Source organism: Pholcus phalangioides, unplaced genomic scaffold, assembly GCF_987345545.1.
Source record: "Pholcus phalangioides strain wild (caught in Gottingen) unplaced genomic scaffold, Ppha-v1.0 ptg000005l_1, whole genome shotgun sequence".
Lineage (NCBI taxonomy): Eukaryota > Metazoa > Arthropoda > Arachnida > Araneae > Pholcidae > Pholcus > Pholcus phalangioides.
Window position 1 is genome coordinate 11903226 of NW_028301598.1, and position 21074 is coordinate 11924299.

A 21074-nucleotide genomic window follows, 5' to 3' on the forward strand; every position below is an offset into this window, starting at 1 on the left:
AGCTTTGTTTACTTATCTCGTTTATTTGGGCAATATCTTTTGCTAAAAAGTTAATCCACAGCTAAAAAGAAATTAACAGCTATCAGCTAATATTAATTAATGGTAGCAAACATTAAATAATTAAGTATTACACAACGAACCATTGACCACAGTTCCGTTTATTCACCCCAGGCCCGTCATTTAGGGCTGGCTTTTGAAATTACACTAAAAATGGTATATATATATATATATATATACATACACACATAGAGTACATGTGCTTTGCCTCCCCCCCCCCCCCGGAAAAAATTGAAATGCCGGTTCCTGATTCACCCCGTGTCTCGTTCACTTCACTTCGGCGATATCTTTAGCTCCAACATTACCAAAAAAAATAATTAATAGCTATCAGCGAACAATGAATAATTACAAGCAAAGTAAAACACACAATACACTAAGACAATGAAAGAATAACAAAGAGAAACAGACTCCAACAAAGAATGGAACATTCATCTCATCCTAATCACCTGACCTTCCTAAGGAAGATTTCCCAGGTACGCGAGTAATATTAATTAATTTCCATGTAATTATTTATTAGTGGCCGAAAGGAGGTTGCTTTCATTTCAACTCACATTTCCTGACCATTCTTTCCTCCATGTTTCTTGACAATGGGACGTTGCCAGTCACGCTTCTCTTATTTTAACGCGTTATCACTGTGTGGCACATAGTCGCTGGTCATTACTGTGTCCCACGCACTGAGCTATAAGGAAAGTGGAGTGAGGACTGTGCTAGCCGTCGCCTATGCGACCGCATCACACCCTTTTGGAGTGAGATAGGCAAAACATTTCTTGACCATGTTAATGCAATGGGACAATTCCAAATACGAGGCCTGTAAACTACATTTTTTTTCACTTTTCGGCCAATAATTATGCATTCTTTATCTTAAAATTTTTTTTATAAAAATGAACACTGACTTTCGTGCAAGAAAAATACTTTTTTTTTCAAAAACTTAAGAGGAACTATCTTTTTTATAAAAAACAACTACATTTCTAACATTATGTTTAGCATTTTATTGGAAGCTTCCACTTTGAAAATTCGTAGCAGTAAATATTTCCGCGAATTAACTGCTGAAGAAACAACTTTCAATGCAAGAAATGAGATGAAAATTAGAGAGAAAAAAAGTTATTTTTTTTCAAACATTATACATACAACAATGTATTCATACAAGTTTTTAAATAAACAATTTACAAACAGGTCCACAGAGCATAATTTGGAATATTAAAATCGCAACTCCCAAGAGCACTTATATGTTTGTTATGAAATAATTTACAATCAAACCTTTGTTCAGTATTTTATACAAACTCTCTAAATTTGAAGAGGTTTTTTTTTTCCTCTCCAACCTATGCAATAAGAAATTCAAGAAAGCATATAAGAAGCATAAGAAATTCCCAGCATATAAGAAATTCTTTAACATTTTCATTAGATTTATTTTCATCATGACTCTACAACTGTCATGTTTTCTCACACTGCAAGTGGGTGCCAGAAACCAATACTTTTTCCTCTAATTAAGATTTTGTAATATCACACGTATATCTCAACAGTAATCAACACATCAAGGAAGATGACCAGGTGGTGGCCCAAAATTTCAATAAAAGATATTTTTATTTCACAGGTGATGCATAAGAATTTAAAAGAACTTGGAACTATCCAAAAAAAAAACTTTGCATTAAATTGGCATTTTCACAATTATGCAGTTTAAGCTCAAGGGAGACCAGAGGTGCTAACATGAAGAAAGCAGGGTATTGTGTATTCATTATTATGGAGTTGACATGGAAGAACGTGTAAGTCACAAAAATCAAATCTCACACGACAATAAAAAAATCTCTGCAGCAAAGCCATAAACACTCACTGATATTGTCTCCTTTGGACAGCTGCAGAACTAAACTATTTCTTTTAGCGATTCACTCGCTTTAACATTCCACTGGCACAGGTTCGTATTATCTTATTCAATTCAATCTTTGCTGTGGAGCAGTTTTATTTTGCGCCTCAGTTCAGCTTTGGTGGGACTTCCTGACTTCGGCACTTCAGAACTGATCTGGAAAATTAGTGCAATCCTCCCTTGACAAAGCAACTGTAGCCAGTTCTAATAATGCCTGTAGTAGCTGCTTCAAGCTCATTTTTGCCATCTGAATCATCAGTGTTCGCCATATTGTCATGATTGTGAACAGCAGTTTTCAACCCTTTAGAAATCTGAAAAAAAAAATCCTAATTAAAATAATAATTTCATATTGTAACAGGCAAGCTGTTCACAAGGATGTACAGTGATACTTTTATTCACGAGACACGTGAGGTTCAAGTTTTGTCGAGAGACGAAGACATTCTCGAGGTGTACGATTTTAACCTTCATGACGAAGGGTTGTCAGTTTTGCATGTTAACGTAGAGTTGTTCTGTATTAATGTAGAATAAAGGAATGTTCCATGTTCACCGCTCTGTATACACCACACCGGCCGTCACAATATACAGTAAAATCTCTTCTAATGGCCACACCTGTGAACTACTGCCATATTTTGTTAAAACCAAAAGAGTCTCAGACTTAACATTATAAGAACCTCAGATCAATTATTTCCGAACTATAACTTTGGACACAAAGTTGAAAAAATATGCATAGTGTAATGAGAAAAATAATTTTCAAGTTGATTTTCAAGGCAGTCCCCCCCCCCCCCCCCAATTCTACAAAAAGAAAGATTATGTGTGTGTATACTTTCTTTTCCTGGGTAAATGCTAGATGGGTGTTAAAGGCAGTGGAGAGGGGAAAAACTTAGATTAGAAGGGACCCCCCAAAGCAGAATCTTTAGTACTGTTCTGCGACGAGCCTTCGGCTGAATGGAAATGTTCTGCAGTAAAAATTCCCATATATGTAATAGTGTTTTTTGCACTTTTTCTTAAAATTCTTCCAAATTGTTCTGCAGTAGCGGTAATTGTTCTGCGACAAATGTTTCAGATTTCGGCATATTCTGCTTTGGGGGAGGGGACAACAGAAGACATGCTATCAACACTAATCACAACAAGGAATACACAAGCTGTGTGATTACTAGACAAGCTATTTTTATGTGGCACTCCCTAATTTAAGGGATAGTTCAATACAAAAAATGAACCTCACAAATAGCGAATGAATAGAAATATCTGGGGCATAAATTTTTTGGGAGGGATGTGTTAATCTCCTTTTCCCAAGAATATCTTTAGCTATCGGACTGAACATAAAAATGCCCTGGAAAGAAGGCTTAATTTATTTTGGATGGTCCTGTTGGTGGCCGTTGTTGAGAAGTTTTACTGTAATTTTTTTAAAAAGTGGACAAAGATTTTGAAAATTATACAGGGCCATCATTGAGGGGTGGCCGTTGCCCACCCCCCCGGCTTTAGAATATACACTAAAAATGGTATATATGTAAATGTATACAAATATATATATATATACATACATTGAGTACGTTTTCTGCCCCCCCCCCCTCCCGGAAAAAGTTGAAATGACAGCCCTGAAATTATATATATATATTTATAACTATATGTAATATATAATTATTATATATATTTTCAATATAAAAGCTGTGTACTACCAGTTGCGCAACAGCAATTTGATTGTTCGCTACATAACTGAATACACTGGTTAATCAAATATTATATGCACCAGTGGAGGGTGTTTAATAAGTGATCGGCATCGCTTCTGCAAAGGATGTGGGTGATGTGGAAAATTGAATATAGTAGGAACAGCATCATCTTTAAAATAGCGTTGAGGACTTGTAGATGTCAGTTGTGAAATGTTCATCAGAAAGAACAGATGCTTTAGTAGGATGCCAAGACTTTCTTTTCATGGCTTCCACGAATTGTCAACTTCTGGGTTTAGAAGAGGAAACCTTTATTTGAAAAAAAAAAAAAAAGTGTATTCATTACCAGGCTTCAAGAAAGCAATAGAAGCAATCAATCACTGTTCATAATAGTAGCTTAACAATGATAATTGCTTGATAATTATACTACATTGATAAAATAATTAGATATTATAAACATAATTATAACACTGATGATTACGACACATTTATGATTCTTCATATTTCGCTTTTCATATTTAACCAAAAACTGATGATGTAAATAATATTAATCGCATTTTACCACTCATCATTGTCACAATATTTTCCCCCCAGAAATAGAAAAGTTTAGGTCCTTTGTTTCTTTAATTTACAAGGGATTATGGAATGCAATTTTTAATGAAACACATTTCGTCAGTTTTTCCGTCATAAATATTCTAACCCAAATAGTAATAAGCAATATCTACACGATTTAAAAAAATATTTATGAGGTTTAAAATTCACGTGAAATCAATTTGTTATTTTGAATTAAGCTTATCAAACAGAAATTGAATGTGAAATGAAAAGTACATGCGTTTAATTTTACAATTTTAGTATAAAAATGAATGCATATTTTAATATAAAATCACGTGTACTCACCTATGAAACCGAAGTTTATCTCCATCGGTTGGTGCAATTATAGGCAGAACACGATACCAGCATTCGTGTATGCGCAGATGGACAACTATACTAATGAAATAATATGAAAACAACTGGAAAAAACAAGGTTTCTAGAATATATAGTGGAAAAAACACTCGAGATGGAAGTTTCCCCCATTGTTTACATGTTAAATAGCTGTGATGATTGAAGTTTTTTTAGATTCTTCATGGCACCAGTGTGATGATGGTTGTTTTTTACGGCACCAATTATGTTGTGGTGCAAAATTGTTGAATACTATTTAAGTTGACAGTACCCCAAGAAAAAAAACTTTTGGCCTGGTGATCATATTAGTGGGGTACCATTTTTGAGTTGTTACTGTGTCCGCAACAACCCTTTGTGTGTCGGTGAGTAATTCTCCTGAATAAATATGTACTAGAGCATTTTATCCGAAACAATTAAGTCACAAAGAAAAAGGAATATGTCAACACACAGAGGTCTAAATGCACATTAGGTTCTTCAATTCTTAATTCATATAACCAAAAACAAAATACCAAAAAAAAAAATTTACTCACTATCTCCCATATTAAGGTCACTTCATTCTTGACAACCGGATTTCGATGAACAGTTCCCTTTAACTTGAACACTCAGTACGGACAGTTCGTTATTTCATGTCATCATTAGACGGGTGAATCTGCTTGGCCACTTGAACGATTAATGTCCTCTGTATCTACTGAAGCAACGGTCCGTGCACATGCTTTATGATGTCGGAGCATCAAAGTTCTCCATCTGTACTACCACTCGGGGTAGTGTGGTCGAAGTTCCATCCTTGGACTGGACTGCAAGAGACAGCTGTTGGGCTTCATCTTTCTGGCATGAGAGTAAACCTTCCTTTCTGGATCAGTTGGGAGCAACTGATATAACGAGACGATGCTTCATACTGTTTTTCTTGAGCTTACATCTTCAAGTAAAATGTTACGACTTTAGGCAGTTCTAAATTAAATGGGGTTTGAGTGACTTGACTTGGGATTTGAGTTTCAGGGGACGTTCAAGTTACGTGGGGGGGGGGGGGATTCTTCAACGGCGGGACCGCATGCAACTGGTCCCGATGAACTGCACGCCTCCAAAGTTTTTCACTGATAATATGTAAATTGAGTGATGGGCGGGGCTTGAGAAAGCGCACCCTCTAATTCGTCGCGCAAACTGCGTCATCCAAAATTTTACCCAATTGTATCACGAGGCGCGAACACAAACATGAAACCAAAAGAAAAACATCTTCTCTCAATACGGGGTCGATTTAAGAAAATGAACGGCTTTCAGCAAAGTTTATAATTACAACAATAATTTTCAATATAAGATTTCCCGATTAAATGCACAAATATTCATCGAAATCAAAAAACATTAACATCATTGTGTGGGGGAAAAAAATTAGCTTTCCAACGATATGCGACATCATATATAAATAGGGTGACCATACGTCCCGTATTTCCCGGGACAGTCCCGGTATTTTCTGTTTTTTTGGCCGTCCCGACTTTTTGGCAAAAGTGTCCCGGTTTTTCCCGTATTTTACACGAAGCCTACTTGAATTTTTATTCTTTATTGAAGTCAAAGATTGACATTATTTTTCAACTCATAAATTACTTTACGATAATTACAACTATATATGAGAATATTAATCTCCCACATTTGTCTTGAACGTTTGTTTTTCGTGGAATACATTCTAATCCACTGCAATTTGCAGCGATGCATCATTTCCCGCCATTGTGATTTTTCCGTAATTTCAACAATATTTGGCAACTTTGCTTGGTTTTGGCGATAATAAGCGATGTCCCGTATTTTCCCGTATTTGGAATCCCAATATCCCGTATTTCTCTCGAGGAAATATGGTCAGCCTATATATAAATATTCTTGTTTCGCGACATGCCAAAACATTTAAATCCAAACAAAGGAAATTCTTAGAAAAATTCAAATTCAACACTTTCTCGATGACAGAGAATAATTTCAATGCATATAACATTATTTCAAAAGTTTCTTTCCCTCAAAATATTTTACAACACAAGTTTTTTTTTTTCAAAAGCATCGGAAACAGTGAAGAGAAAAGGGGGAAAAAAATAAATTTTTAAAATTGAAAGACACACAAGGTCTCAAAATTATTTAACTCTGGATTAACAAAAATGTTTGTTTCCCTTATTTAAAAAAAAACATCGACTCAGAATATGCAAAAGGCAAAAAATCGGCTTTTCAAGCATTTAAAAAAATATACAACAGATTACGAACAAGTGAGAGAGAAAGAAAAAAAAGAAAAGGAATCTTATCTTCCTTTTACATGTACGGGACGCATTTGCGTTCGTGCGGGAACAAGAAAAATTGACTCATCAAGATGGCGATAATATCTTTGATTATCAGTGAATCATTAGGCGTGTCTCTCTCACAAAAGAAAGAATATATTATTCAAAAGAACACGCATTTTCTTGTTCAATTTAACTCGGAATTTCCCCAAAATTTTACAGGAAGAATCAGAAAAATTCAAGGAATTTGGTATTGAGCTCAAAAGATTGAGATGTCAAAGCAAAGCATTTAATATTTAGGATTTTCCGACAAACACATACAGTGTGATGCATAAAGAGTGTGTATTCACTCTACACAAACGATCTGTGGTTCAGATCTTGGGCATTTTATGAATATCAGATGGAATGATAACACAAGAGGAAAGGAACTAGACAACCACGAGATTCGGTTCAGCTTTCCACAATAATATAAAGACAGAAGCTCAAATATTTTTCACGCTACAAACACAATTATATTTACATTTAGCGAATTTCACTTATTTGACATGACAATTCTGGGTTGAAAATATGTCAGGCTTCTTTGTCAAAGGGGGGAAAGTCTCCTACTTTTCCCACGGCCTCCCCCGACGATCAAAAATTTATTTTTATAATGCAAAAAAATAGTTTTAAATTGAAATTTCGGAATGAAATACCTTTATATGTTATTATAATCAATTTCTGTTGATTCCAATGTTATTTGAAGGCTTTTGAACGCAAAATTTATCTTTAATAAATTCATTGCGACCATGGGTGGAGATACGGGGGGGGGGGGGGCCGTGGGGGTGCAATGCCCCCACAGCGACCCCCCCCCCCCCGTATCTCGGTGTGTGGTGTAGCAGTAGGGCCTCCAAAAAATGGCTCGGGGATCCATGATGTTCTTAAGTCAGCCACCTCGTTGGGCAATTTGCCTGTTGTGGCGTTGTATTTGTATTTGTATATTGCTGTAAAAAATTTAAATTTTTTTTTATATTCCCACATATGCGGGATTCCTCCAAGCACGGGGGTCCTGTGCGAAACATCTGTCGCACACCTCTGAGGGCTACTCTGGTCAATTTAATCGAATACCAAAAATATGCAAAATAAATAGCCATGGTTGTTTGCAGTGCAAGTATGGTGCACAACATGGGCCCACAGCTCTGTCTTCTCCTAGTTCGCCTTGGGTGAGTCATGACGTCTGCTGATGACCTCTTGGAACGATCATCTGTAGCTCAATGCAGTCCAATGCCTTAGTGGGACATCTAATGTAAAACATGCGGAGAAGCAAAAACTTCTGATTTTCCTCTGCTTTTGTAGCATAGGGATGCGTTCAATTGGAACACCACGTCTAACACCCATTGCACCCGCAAGAGTGGGACTGACAGGGCTCCAGCTGGGAAGCCGAGACGATTCTTACAACTTTTTTGTTTTACGCAATAAATTCACTACTTCGGGGTCTGTGAAACATCTGACAAGGAGGCCCGCCAAATATCCCAGCCTGGGAACGCTGCTGCAGGATGTGGGGGCCATATGCTAACACCATCCGGTCAAAGTAAAGTTAACTCATGCAACACCAAGTTCCCTATCTCTCAGATCACTTTGGTTGCAGTTATAGTGGATCGAATAGGTTAAGCGGTACGGGAGTTGCGACGAGGAAGAAAAAATGCATAGGGGTGGAGGATGAGACGTGCGCGCATAGTAGAAGACGACGATATAGAAAATGGCTGAAGGGGGGGATACACGAAATGTAATGGTGTGATGATGATGACCCCTACGCAGAAGAGGGAAGGAAAAAAAGGAGAACGGACCAGTCTGCAGATAGCAAAAATCAGCTGATCGAGGTGAAAACAAACATGTTTGTTCGACTCCCGCACCTCGTTGAGTAGTCTCTTTCTATTCTTTGTTTCCCTCCTCGAGTATGTGCGGTGTACAACAGTTCTCGTCGCTAGTCGCTATTGTGCCACTCCAGTACCTCGTGGTCGCCTCACTATGTGTTTAAATGGAGCTGAAACGGGGGTGTTTCAGAATACTTTCTGATGAAAATTAATTCCAAGAATTGGAAAAAATTTAAAAAAAACATTTCTTTTGTTCTCAATGCACAAAATGTCCAAGCTTTACATATTATGGCCTCTGAAATGCATCAATAAACTTAAAACTATGGTAAAATAGGCATTTATGGCAGAAAAAAAATCCAAAAAGGCAGTTTTATAGGAAAGCTTGAAAATAGGCAAAAAACGCATTTAAGGCATTTTTGAACATCCGGGCTCTAGTAATCGAACACAACCCATTGAGAGGAAATTACATTTCAATTAATTTGGCAACATTTATAAATGATTAATAATAATTAGTGTGGTCCACCTGCTGAGGTTCGAATCATATTGAACAGGCATACATTTCTGACGCACTTTTAAAGCGTTTCATCATATTTATCAAATAAATGTTGCGATTCCATACAAAGCCGTAGAGGAGGGGGGAGGGAACCTAGATCCCCCTCCCTGGAATGTGAGAAAATGACCGAATAAAGGGAAAAGGATGTGCAAATATATTGTTCTATCACTTTGGTTCCCCCCCCCCCCCCGAACGAAATTTCCTGCTACGGGCCTGATTCGATAACTTTGACAACTTTTCGAATCTTTTATTGCTGTTTTTGTATAATTAATGTAAATTAACAGAAGTAAAACATTTTTAAACACATTAGAACTGGATTTGAAAATGTAGGTTAATGCAAAATTACTACAGTATATTCTGCTTATAACGTACCCACTGCGAAAGTTTTCTCGCTTAGTACGATTTATTTTCGTAATCCTAACTTTTATTAACACTTATCGAAATTTCCCATTTAAAGCGTTTTCTCTCCTGCAACGTTTTTCATGATGATTTTTTGGAAAACGCTGTAAGTGGGATTCACTGTATATGAGCTCTTCAACGTTATTACTTGTTTAAAAACAAGAGTTTCTTGCCACAAATAAAATTAAAGATCGCAATCTCAATATTTGAATATTCAAATTCGAAATTCAAAAAGACGCTCTGGTATAGGCTGTCGAATATTAACAACACTAGTTAAGAACAGCCTAAACTCATGGGTGGAGATACGGAGGGGGGGGGGGCATGGCAGGGTAATGTCTCCCCCCCCCCCCCCCCCCCAGTGCCAATGACGGAGCCGACTGATCTAATGTATATGCCTATATATAAATTGGTGTCATCATCATGCCCTCACCTCGCCGTTCATGTCTATCTCCGCCTATGCCTAAACCTCCGATAAAATTTATTCAACAGTAGGCAAACACATTGTCTTATCAGAAAATGAACTACCGGGACTGTAAGCAACGTAGCCTACATCCTAAATTTTCAGACCTTTGTTCTCTTAAATGTTTCTATGCATGGACTCTCTATTCATGAAACAAAATATCTCTTCTGTTGGTACTGTACTAGGTGAATAATTAGAGAGAGAAAAATCTTACTTTTTTTTTCGGAAGTTCAGTCGTAAAAATTGTCAAAATATAGAATTTATATATTGTATATCCATCTTTCGGAATAATTTAGATGGGGTGTTAATGGCTGGAAACTGCTAAAAAGTTCTCAAGCCTCCTTAGGGAAACATCGTGACATGACAGTTTATAGGTTCGGAGGAAGGCATGAAATTAACACTCCGGAGGAGTGTCGAATTGGGGGGCAGTCATCATCTAGATCTGTTCATGCTACAGACCAGATGGTAACTCTAACGAGAGGGGAGGTTTTCAAGGAGAAAAACTAATAGATTTCTTTTGTGGTACCCCTTTTCGTTTGATGTCCTAAGCATGTTTTTTTTTCTTTGTTAATATAGCCCTGTTATTCTTTGATGGCAGAAAGAAAGGCCATACTTTTTTCAGGAGTAAAGAATGCGACCCCCATCTGCATACTCTTTTCCCCCTTTAAAATAAGCTAACGCCATACCTAATAACACTAAAAATGGTATTATAAGGTCTTTAAACTGAAAGCGTCCTTTCACAATCAATAGTAGTTTAATAGGAAAAAAATTAAATTTTAATCAAAAATTTCCAAAACATCTGCTGAAAACGGAAAGGGTTTCGTTTGGAAAAATTGCGGCCCTTGAAATTTGGCGGCCCGGTGCGACCGCACCTTTCGCACCCCCCTAAATCCGGCCCTGTCTGTGCTCTTTGATGCCATCCCCGTAAGGGGCGCCAGTTTTCACAAGGAAAACAAATATATTATATTTAATCTGCGTAAGACTTATGGCTACTCGCTTTAATCGCTGCGCAGATAGCGAAGAATGGAGGAACGGGGTATGGACCGCTACCGCAGCGGACTCCGGGACCCCAATAGAAACGTGATTTTAATGTCAATGTCAAAACTATACAACTTTCAGTTTGCAGTTAAATAAAATATAGAGAGAGGAAAAAGTACGACATTTGAATGGACACGTAGGAGCAGTCACTTCTAATGCGAGGTAGAAAGTCGGGGAGGAGAACTAATAATTGGTCGAATATCCCGACTGTGTTATTGTTTGGATTGTTCATATGTAACAACTTATCTGGGGGATTAGAACAGTTCTCGTTAAAACAAGGTTTTCGCTAAAACGGGATTGGAGTATGCAGAACTTTTACATAAAACAAATGGAGAAATACGAAAATTAAATAGGTGTTTCATATCCATTCCACGTAATAAAATTCAATTCTTAATCTGGAATCAAACGAGATCAGTATGGGTTCCGCATGTGGTGCCATCTACAATTCAGAAATATAACTAAACAACAGATAGAAATAAATACGCAAAATGAATTTCAATTAAATCTGTTCAATAATTATACCTTTTCCTTCATCTATACACTTCTCCTAAAAGTGTTCAATTGAGCCACTACCTGTGTCTCCCCCCCTTCACCTCTCCTCCCCTCCCTTAACAAAATTAACATTTTTCCTCTACCTCCTTCTCTGTTCATCGATGATCCACCCCCTGCCTCACCGCCGGTTTTACCAAATCGTAATGTCGCATTTTCATCGCCGAAAAAATGGAAACATTTTCTTCACAGCTTGCAACTTCGCTATCTCACTTCTTATTTTAACATCTGAGGTTGTGCCGTCATCTTACCTGCAGAAATTTTTCAACGCCAAGAACCACTTCTTCATCGAAATTTTTTTTTCCCGATTGTGTCAAAAAAAAAAATATATATATAGGCCTATATATATAAATTTAAAAATATATAATTTATAAACTCACACAAACACTTCACACCAATACATACATCACTTCCTTGTCTTTCTCTTCACCGGGGGAAGCGACGGGCCCCCAGCCCTTATGGAGATAGATGGCCCGCACAAGGACCAGGCATCTCCGAAAAAATCTCTATTCTGGTTCTGGTATACACTTCTCCTAAATCAGTCTTAAGTACCTAATGACATTCAACCCAATTATTAAATAAAATTTTCATTAACGAAATTAATAGAAAACCCCCAAAAGGTTGAAATTAAATTTCTTCTCATTACTAATGCGGCAGTTTTTCTGTTATTGAAAAAACATTCATTTGAAAAAACATATTAATATGATCACGGCCACAGAAATAAAAGGGTATAAAGAAATAATTTTAGGGTTATATAGTTCCTTTTTTCCTCAGACTCCAGGCCGCTCAAAAGGAAAAATTGGGAACTTCTAGTTCTGTTTCTCTTTCACTGAAGGTTCCGCTAACATACTTTATAACGAAGTCGCAAAAACCAGCGAAACTGTTCGTTACACGCGAAATTCGTTATAATCCGAACGGGCATGAAATATTACGTATTTGAGTAAAAAAAAGCACAATCTGAACGACTGCACGATATACATTTTTGAATAATCTGAGTTTTCCCGAAATGGAAAGACATTAATTAATTAGACATTAATATTAATGCTGTGGTGAATAGACATTAACTACTCAAAGTAGTAAAATAAAAAATCGAAAGAGTTCAATATTATAATCCATACATATATGCGTCATCAAAGCACATAATCGTTATTCTTTTCTTCATTCAAATCATTTTTGCCCAATAAACGTGCAAAGTGTAATGATTCCTGTTTAACCAAGAGCCCGGTTACTTTTTCTCGTCCGTTATTTAAAAAGAGCTCTTTCTTGGAATCTCTTTCTGCCCAATTTTTGCTCTTTGCTTTGATGCTTACTCCGATTTTTTGCTTCGAAAACCCGAAGCCAAGAATCTGAAACTAAAGCTGTACAGTTTCGATTATTTTCAAGGATAACAACGCTGTTGTGGTTCAAAATTGTTGAGTACTATTTAAGCTGACAGTACTCCAAGAAAGAAAACTTTTGGCCTGGTGATCATATTAGTGGGGTACCATTTTTGAGTTGTTACCGTGTCCGCAATAACCCTTTGTGTGTCGGTGAGTAATTCTCCTGAATAAATATGTACTACAGCATTTTAACCTAAACAATTAAGTCACAAAGAAAAAAATAATATGTCAACACACAGAGGTCTAAATTACTTTAAGTTCTTTAATTCTTAATTCATATAACCAAAAACAAAATATATAAAAAAAAAACAACGATGCTGAAATACCTTACTATACTTATCAAAAATTATTAATTATTTGGGTGCAAAACACAAAAAGCCAAATATTGCTGCAGTTTGGTTTTTCCTGACCACTCAACAAAATTTGAAAGAGAAAATTTACTCACTATCTCCCATATTAAGGTCACTTCATTCTTGACAACCGGATTTCGATGAACAGTTCCCTTCAACTTGAACACTCAGTACGGACAGTTCGTTATGTCATGTCATCCTTAGACGGGCGAATCTGCTTGACCAATTGAACGATTAATGTTCTCTGTATCTGCTGAAGCGACGGTCCGTGCACATACTTTACGATGTCGGAGCATCAAAGTTCTCCATCTGTACTACCACTCGGGGTAGTGTGGACATGAATGAAGTAGCATCCTTAGACTGGACTGCAAGAGACAGCTGCTGGGCTTCATCTTATATGACATGGCAGTAAACCTTCCTTCCTGGATCAGTTTGGAGCAACTGATATGACGAGACGATGCTTCATACCGTTATTTTTATAGCTGTTTTTCTTGAACTTACATCTTCAAGTAAAATGTTACGACTTTTGGCAGTTCAGAACTACATAGGGGTTTGAGTGACTTGACTTGGGATTTGAGTTTCAGGGGCTCTTCAAGTTACGTGGGGGGGGGATTCTTCAACGGCGGGACCACGCTTTCTCGTGCAACTGGTCCCGATGAACTGCACGCCTCCAAAGTTTTTCAGTGATAATATGTAAATTGAGTGATGGGCGGGGCTTGAGAAAGCGCATCCTCTAATTCGTCGCGCAAACTGCGTCATCCAAAATTTTACCCAATTGTATCCCGAGGCGCGAACACAAACATGAAACCAAAAGAAAAACATCTTCTCTCAATACGGGGTCGATTTAAGAAAATGAACGGCTTTCAGCAAAGTTTATAATTACAACAATAATTTTCAATATAAGATTTCCCAATTAAATGCATAAATATTCATCAAAATGAAAAAACATTAACATCATTGTGTGGGGAAAAAAATTAGCTTTCCAACGATATGCGACATCATATATAAATATTCTTGTTTCGCGACATGCCGAAAAATTTAAATCCAAACAAAGGAAATTCTTAAAAAAATTCAAATTCAACACTTTCTCGATAACAGAGAATAATTTCAAGCATATAACATTATTTCAAAAGTTTCTCTCCCTCAAAATATTTTACAACACAAGCCTTTTTTTTTTTCAAAAGCATCGGAAACAGTGGAGAGAAAAATGGGAAAAAAATATAAATTTTTAAAATTGAAATACTCACACGGTCTCAACTCTTGATTAACAAAAATGTTTGTTTCCCTTATTTAAACATCGACTCAGAATATGCAAAAAGCGAAAAATCGGCTTTTCAAGTATAAAAAAAAATATACAACAGATTACGAACAAGTGAGAGAGAAAGAGAAAAAAAGAAAAGGAATCTTATCTTCCTTTTACACGTACCGAACGCGTTCATGTGGGAACAAGAAAAACTGACTCATCAAGATGGCGATGATATCTTTGATTATCAGTGGATCATTAGGTGTGTCTCTCTCACAAAAGAAAGGATATATTATTCAAAAGAACACACATTTTCTCGTTCAATTTAACTCTGAATTTCTCAAAATTTTACAGGAAGAATCAGAAAAATTCAAGGAATTTGGTATTGAGCTCAAATGATTCAGATGTCGAAACAAAGCATTCAATAAATAGGATTTTCCGACAAACACATACAGTGTGATACATAAAGAGTGTGTGTCCACTCTACACAAACGATCTGTGGTTCAGATCTCGGGCATTTTATGAATATCAGACGGAATGATAACACAAGAGGAAAGGAACTAGACAACCACGAGATTCGGTTCAGCCTTCCACATTAAAATGAAGACAGAAGCTCAAATATTTTCCACGCTACAAACACAATTATATTTACATTTAGCAAATTTCACTTATTTGACATGACAATTCTGGGTTAAAATTATGTCAGGCATCTTTGTCAAAGGGGGGGAAAGTGTCCTACTTTTCCCACCGTGACAACGCACTCCGTTGCCTCAAAAATTGAACCGAAACTAGTTAAGATTCGTAAATGCGCTTTCAAAAGGTGTTTTGGAAGTTAGATTCACCTGTAACTCTTTTCTTGTTTCATAGTGATTCGGTTTTCCGCCAATAAAGTAGAATTTACTGAGCAGAGAAAAGTACAAACAAAAAGAAAAAAATCGCAGTACTCAAAACGCCCCGTGGGTACTATGTCTTTCAGAGAGAGTTAATTGTATTCAAACCTTGTATACAAAGGTAAATTTCTCGGTAAGAAGACAAGGTTACAAAGAAATTCGTGTTGTGAAACCGGTTGAAAATTCGTTATAGGCGTACTTTGCTGAAATCGGTGTTCATTATAAGTATAGATAAGCGATACAAAATTCACAAGCACATGAGAAAACTTCATTATATGCGAAAATTCATCATATCTGTTTTCGTTTTAAGCGAGTCCGACTTCACATCTGGTTTTTTTTTTGCCACACAGTTAGTAAAAATACCCATCCAGTTGCTAGTTGTTTTTTCTATTATTTGTCAAAAGTTGTCCTACTCCTCAAATTACGTGAAAATAGAAGACGTATGGTCATTCAGAAAGTGGAAACTGAAATTCATTATTTTCCAATTCAGTTGGAACATTTTTCGCGTGTTGGCAACACTATTCATGAATGGTAAACGAAACGAGAAAAAGTTTCTAAATTGGTTAACGGTTCCATTCCGTGTATGGAACGAAACGATTAATAAGGTTAACATAACACGCGCAGGGATAAAAATATTTACTCTGTGATTCCTAACAAGTGAGTAACCGCAACATCAAACTCCTGTTGGTGTCCTTATATTCCATCATGACGATCAATATCGTGAAACTCTCCCCGCTTCCTCAAAACCGGAACAAAAGGAATACAAGTAATAAGGACCAGAAGTAGTAACAAAAGATATTGTTCCGGATAATTTTTCACAAGACTTCGAGATTGCAAAACAAGAAGCGATTCGATGGACAGAACAGCAATTTACACGTATTTACAAGCTAATCACAGAGCTAACAACTTTCTCACAAAGTTCAATCACAACTGACTTTTCATCCAGTCTCTCTAATCAGGAATCTTCCCTCCTGTGATCGCCTTACTATTTATAGCTCTGGTCGAAACTTCGAAAAAAAGAATATTCCACAAATTTCTGTTCCACAGTACCAGGTTTGTGGCGCCACTGTCTGGAGGGGCGGAACCCTCGGGAATGTTCTCGGCCAACCCTCCGCCAGTTCTCCGCCAATCGCACGTCTTTGTGCCAAACCGAAACCGGTATCAACTACTGTTGCCAAAAGATTTCAATAGTTTTGAGAGCCGTCGAACAAATCGTGCCATCTATCATTTATAGATCGTAACAATAAATTAAAAAAAGTCAACTTTTATTCTTGAATAAAAATCAAATACTATGCATACTATTTCAATATGTGAGAAGAAAGTTATTAAACTCGCACACACAATAACAGAGTAACCACATTTCTTACTGAAGTGATTGCTTTCATTACTATTCGAAATTCATTAGAAAAAACCACGAAAGAAAACTCCGGCAGCAGTTGTCGCCAGGTCAACTAGAGGGAAGGTATGCACACCTAAAAAAAATGGGGAGGTACCAAAACTCCCTTCCAGCTGAGAAATCAGAATTTTCGGTAAGGGGCCGTTCAAGTATTACGTCAGCAAATTTTTAGCTATTTCTCACCCTCTTCCCCCCGGCAGCAAAATTTCGTCAGCACTGCCCCCCCTACTTCCTAACGCATATTGGTGGGATCAGAAACGCATACGGGAGTGGGGAGCATAGGTGACTCGTGTACCTCCCGCCCAGACGAAAAAAAAATTAAAATTTCGAAAGAAAATACTTTTATACGTTATTGTAATCGATTTCTGCTAATTTCAATGCTATTTGAAGGGTAAGAACTCAAAATTTCTCTTTAAAAAATTCATTGCGACCCACCCTTTAAGCCATATATGATAAACCCTTGACCCGCGGACCAAATGCGGCCCTAAAGGTTATCTGATGTGGTTTGACCCCCAAACCCAATTTTGTAAAAATGAACTAAGTGGCGCATTTTTACAGATCGCTTTAATGACCCGTGGTACAATTCCAGAGCATTTAAGGTTTCCGTGGCACATTTTTAGATCACTGATGTAGGCCCGTTGCATATTCGAAGATCACTTAAGTAACCCGCGACACAGTTCCAGAACACCTGAACGATCCGTGGCACATTTAGAGATCCCTTGAGTGACATGTGGCACAATTTTAGAGCACTTAAGCGGATCCCCACAGTGTGGTTCTATATCGCTCAAGTTACCCGCGGAACATTCCCAGATTACTGAAGTGATCCGTGGCATAATTACGGATTACTTGAGTGATGCGTTGCACAGTTCCAGAGCACTTAAGCGGCCCGGAAACATTTCCATAGCACTTGAAGGATCCGTGAAACATTTAGAGATCGCTGAAGTGGCTCTGTAAGGGATTCATCATTCGGAAGAATGTTAGTTCAGGTACCCACAAACTAGCGAAAATTTTTTCTCGTTTTTGGCGCACCGAGTAAGATGCCATTAAGAATATTTCTTAGTTTCATAAAGGGCGGTTGATGACGTAAGCATCATCCGAACCCCCCCCCCCCCCCCGGTCAGCAAAAGTTAGCAAATCGGAAACCCCCTTCCCCCAATCGATGCTGACGTAATTCAAGTATTACGGGGTTTCTGACTGAATGACCCCTAACTTCAAGGTATCGCGAATTAAAAGCATGCGCCAGGTGCGAAAAATTTGAAAGCCCACCTATATTTAGGATGGGCAATATTGAGATAAGATATAAATGAGACATTAAATATTTAGGTGTTGGACCGCAGATTCAGTTTTCAACAACATTTTGAGGATGCGAGAGAAAATGTGTTTGATTTTTCTCCTAAACTGAGAGGTTTTGTGAAAGCCACTTGGGGAATATGACCAGGACTTGTTAACGAAATACATATTAAGACAATTGAAACATCAATATTACATGCCTGTGAGGCATGGTTCAGAAGCCTGCTTTACGTGCGCACAAAATTATTACAAATACAACGTATATAGTAATTAATTATCACATGATGGTACGATTCATTTTCAACGTAAGCAAAAGAGTGATTAAAGAAATTTAATTTCAAACAAAATGCATAGAATATCTTATTCGAAATCCCCCCCCCCCCCCCGCAATTTAAATAACATTAACATGAAGAAGGAAATGGAAAAAAAAAGCGTTGCATATAAATGCGTAAGTTGCAGGTCGTGTGACATTTTATTGGCAAACCGTTGGTGCTAGAGGCATACCTCCAATTATAAAGGGTATCCAATTAACGTGAACTACTCAGATATGTCATTCGCCTTGCAAGTTGCTTTGTATAGTTATTAAAATAAAGATGTCAGCATTTTATACAGGCACCCTGTGTGATAAAAAAACTCAAAGTGAATGTTGTTGCCCTGTCCCTCCTGATGACAACAAAGAAATTTCCACGCTTCCAAGTGTAATGGGATATCCGAATTCAAAACTTGAAGGAAAGTTGGAGAAAAAACAGCTTTAAGTACGGATAAACCGTTTCGCCTGCATTTAACGCTGATTAGAAGAAACGCAAAAACATTTTTTAGTTGTCATCAGGAGAGACAGGGCAACAACATTCGCTTTGAGTTTTTTATTACACAGGATGTCTGTATAAAATGTTAACATTTTTATTTTAATAACTATACAAAGTAACTTGCAATGCGGATGACATATCTGAGTAGTTCACGTTATTTGAATACCTTTTATAATTAGAAGTATGAGCCTATTCATCAGTAAAATGCCATACGCGCTGTTGTCTATGCACCCTATATATGGGGTGATTCAGAAAATATGGGGAAAACTTTAAGAGGTGATAGTACATACCAATGTAAACAATTTTCATCAAAGAACGCATGGTCTAACATGACACGCAAACGTTGAAGCGGCATTCCTGATAAAAATTTGTCAAGAGAAAAATAATACCATGCATGCAAATGTAACCTGGGGGGGGGGGGGAAGAAGAAGAAACCGTATGCAAATGTGCTGCGTCACAGTGAATAAAAGGCGCGGACGCCAACCCCGTGGAGTTATTCCGCCGTGCAGCTGTTCTAATAGGTTGTACGTACTTTAGCAATACTTTAGCAATACTGAAAAAGACGACATGAATTTCATTGACGAAGCTGTGAATGGAAGTACCACAGAGGCAGCACGAATATAAGGTGAGCGTTTTTCTCAAGGGTGGTTGTCCAATCCGAAAACATTTGCGCGATTGCATCGGCAGCTGTGCGAAACGGAGCTGGCTAACTTCACAGGGCTGGCGTCCGCGCTTTTTATTCACTGCGACGCAGGTTCACATACGGCTTCTTCTTCGTCCCCAGGTTACATTTGCATTCATGGTGAGTTTTTTTTCTCCCGATAAATTTCAACAGGAATGCAGTTTTAACGTGTGCAGAGTGGCCATTTCGAAACGCGTTAAAGCGTTTGCATTGCATTTTAGACCATGAATTTTTTCTTCGATGCAAATTCTTTGTTTTTGTGTGTACTACCATCTCTTAAATTTTTCAACTTGTTATTTTATTAATACACTTTCATTAATTCTCGAATTATCACTTTTTTCATCAATGATGAAATTATATTATTCGTTAATTTTGGAATTATCTCATCGATGCTGAAATTATTCCTTTCGTTTATTGTTTAAAAACCTTTAAACTCCAATGGATTCCAGAAGTAAGTAACGGAGATTGCGCCAACGTTAAACCGTCACGTGATCTTCCGATGTTGCGGACACCGTTCTTAGTACTGCGAAGGCAGAGAACTCTGACGTCATACTCTCTCCGATAAAATAGGCTCGATGGATGCAGGCCTTAAAATTAGGTCTGGCGCTCTACATAACTGTTCACGGTTACGGTCAACTCCAATCTATCGGCCAGAAAAATTCCTTGTTCACTTATTGCGCCATCTACAGTCTCTATGTCACAATTTTTACGTGAAGACATAATATTTGGTGATACAGCGTCATCTAGTAGTGAAATTTTTTATTTTACATTTAAAAAACAACAACTTTTTATGCACCGGTAAGCATTTTGGTGCGAACCGTCTTCACTTCTTCGATCAGGAAAGTTCCTTGTTGACTTATTGCGCTATCAACACTTTTATGTCACATTTTTGTGTTAAGACAAAATATTTCTTAATACAGCGTCGTCTGGTAGTGAAATTTAAAACCATTTCTTCTTTTATATTAAAAAGACAACATTTATGTACAAACCGCCTCCTATTCATTGATCAAGAAAGTTCCTCGTTGAACTGTTGCACCATCTACACTTTTATGTCACATTTTATGCTTTCAGAAAATTTTATCGTAATACAGTGCCATCTAGTAGTGAAGCTTTCAACCATTTTTATTTATTTTTTTTGCATCAAAAAACATTGTTACGCCATGATGAGCATTTTGGTGCAAACTACCGGCAATACATCGGTCTGAAAAATTCGTTGTTGACTTGTTGCGCCATCTAGACTATTTATGTCACACTTTATTCGTTAAAACAAATTTCTCGTAATACAGCGCCATCTAGTACTGAAATTTCCAACCATTTTTTATTTTTTATGAAGCAAAAACAACCGATAGATTGGAGACGGTTTTCACCAAAATGCTTATCATGGTATACAGTCAAGAAAATACCTTGTTCGCTCTCTATGCCACCTT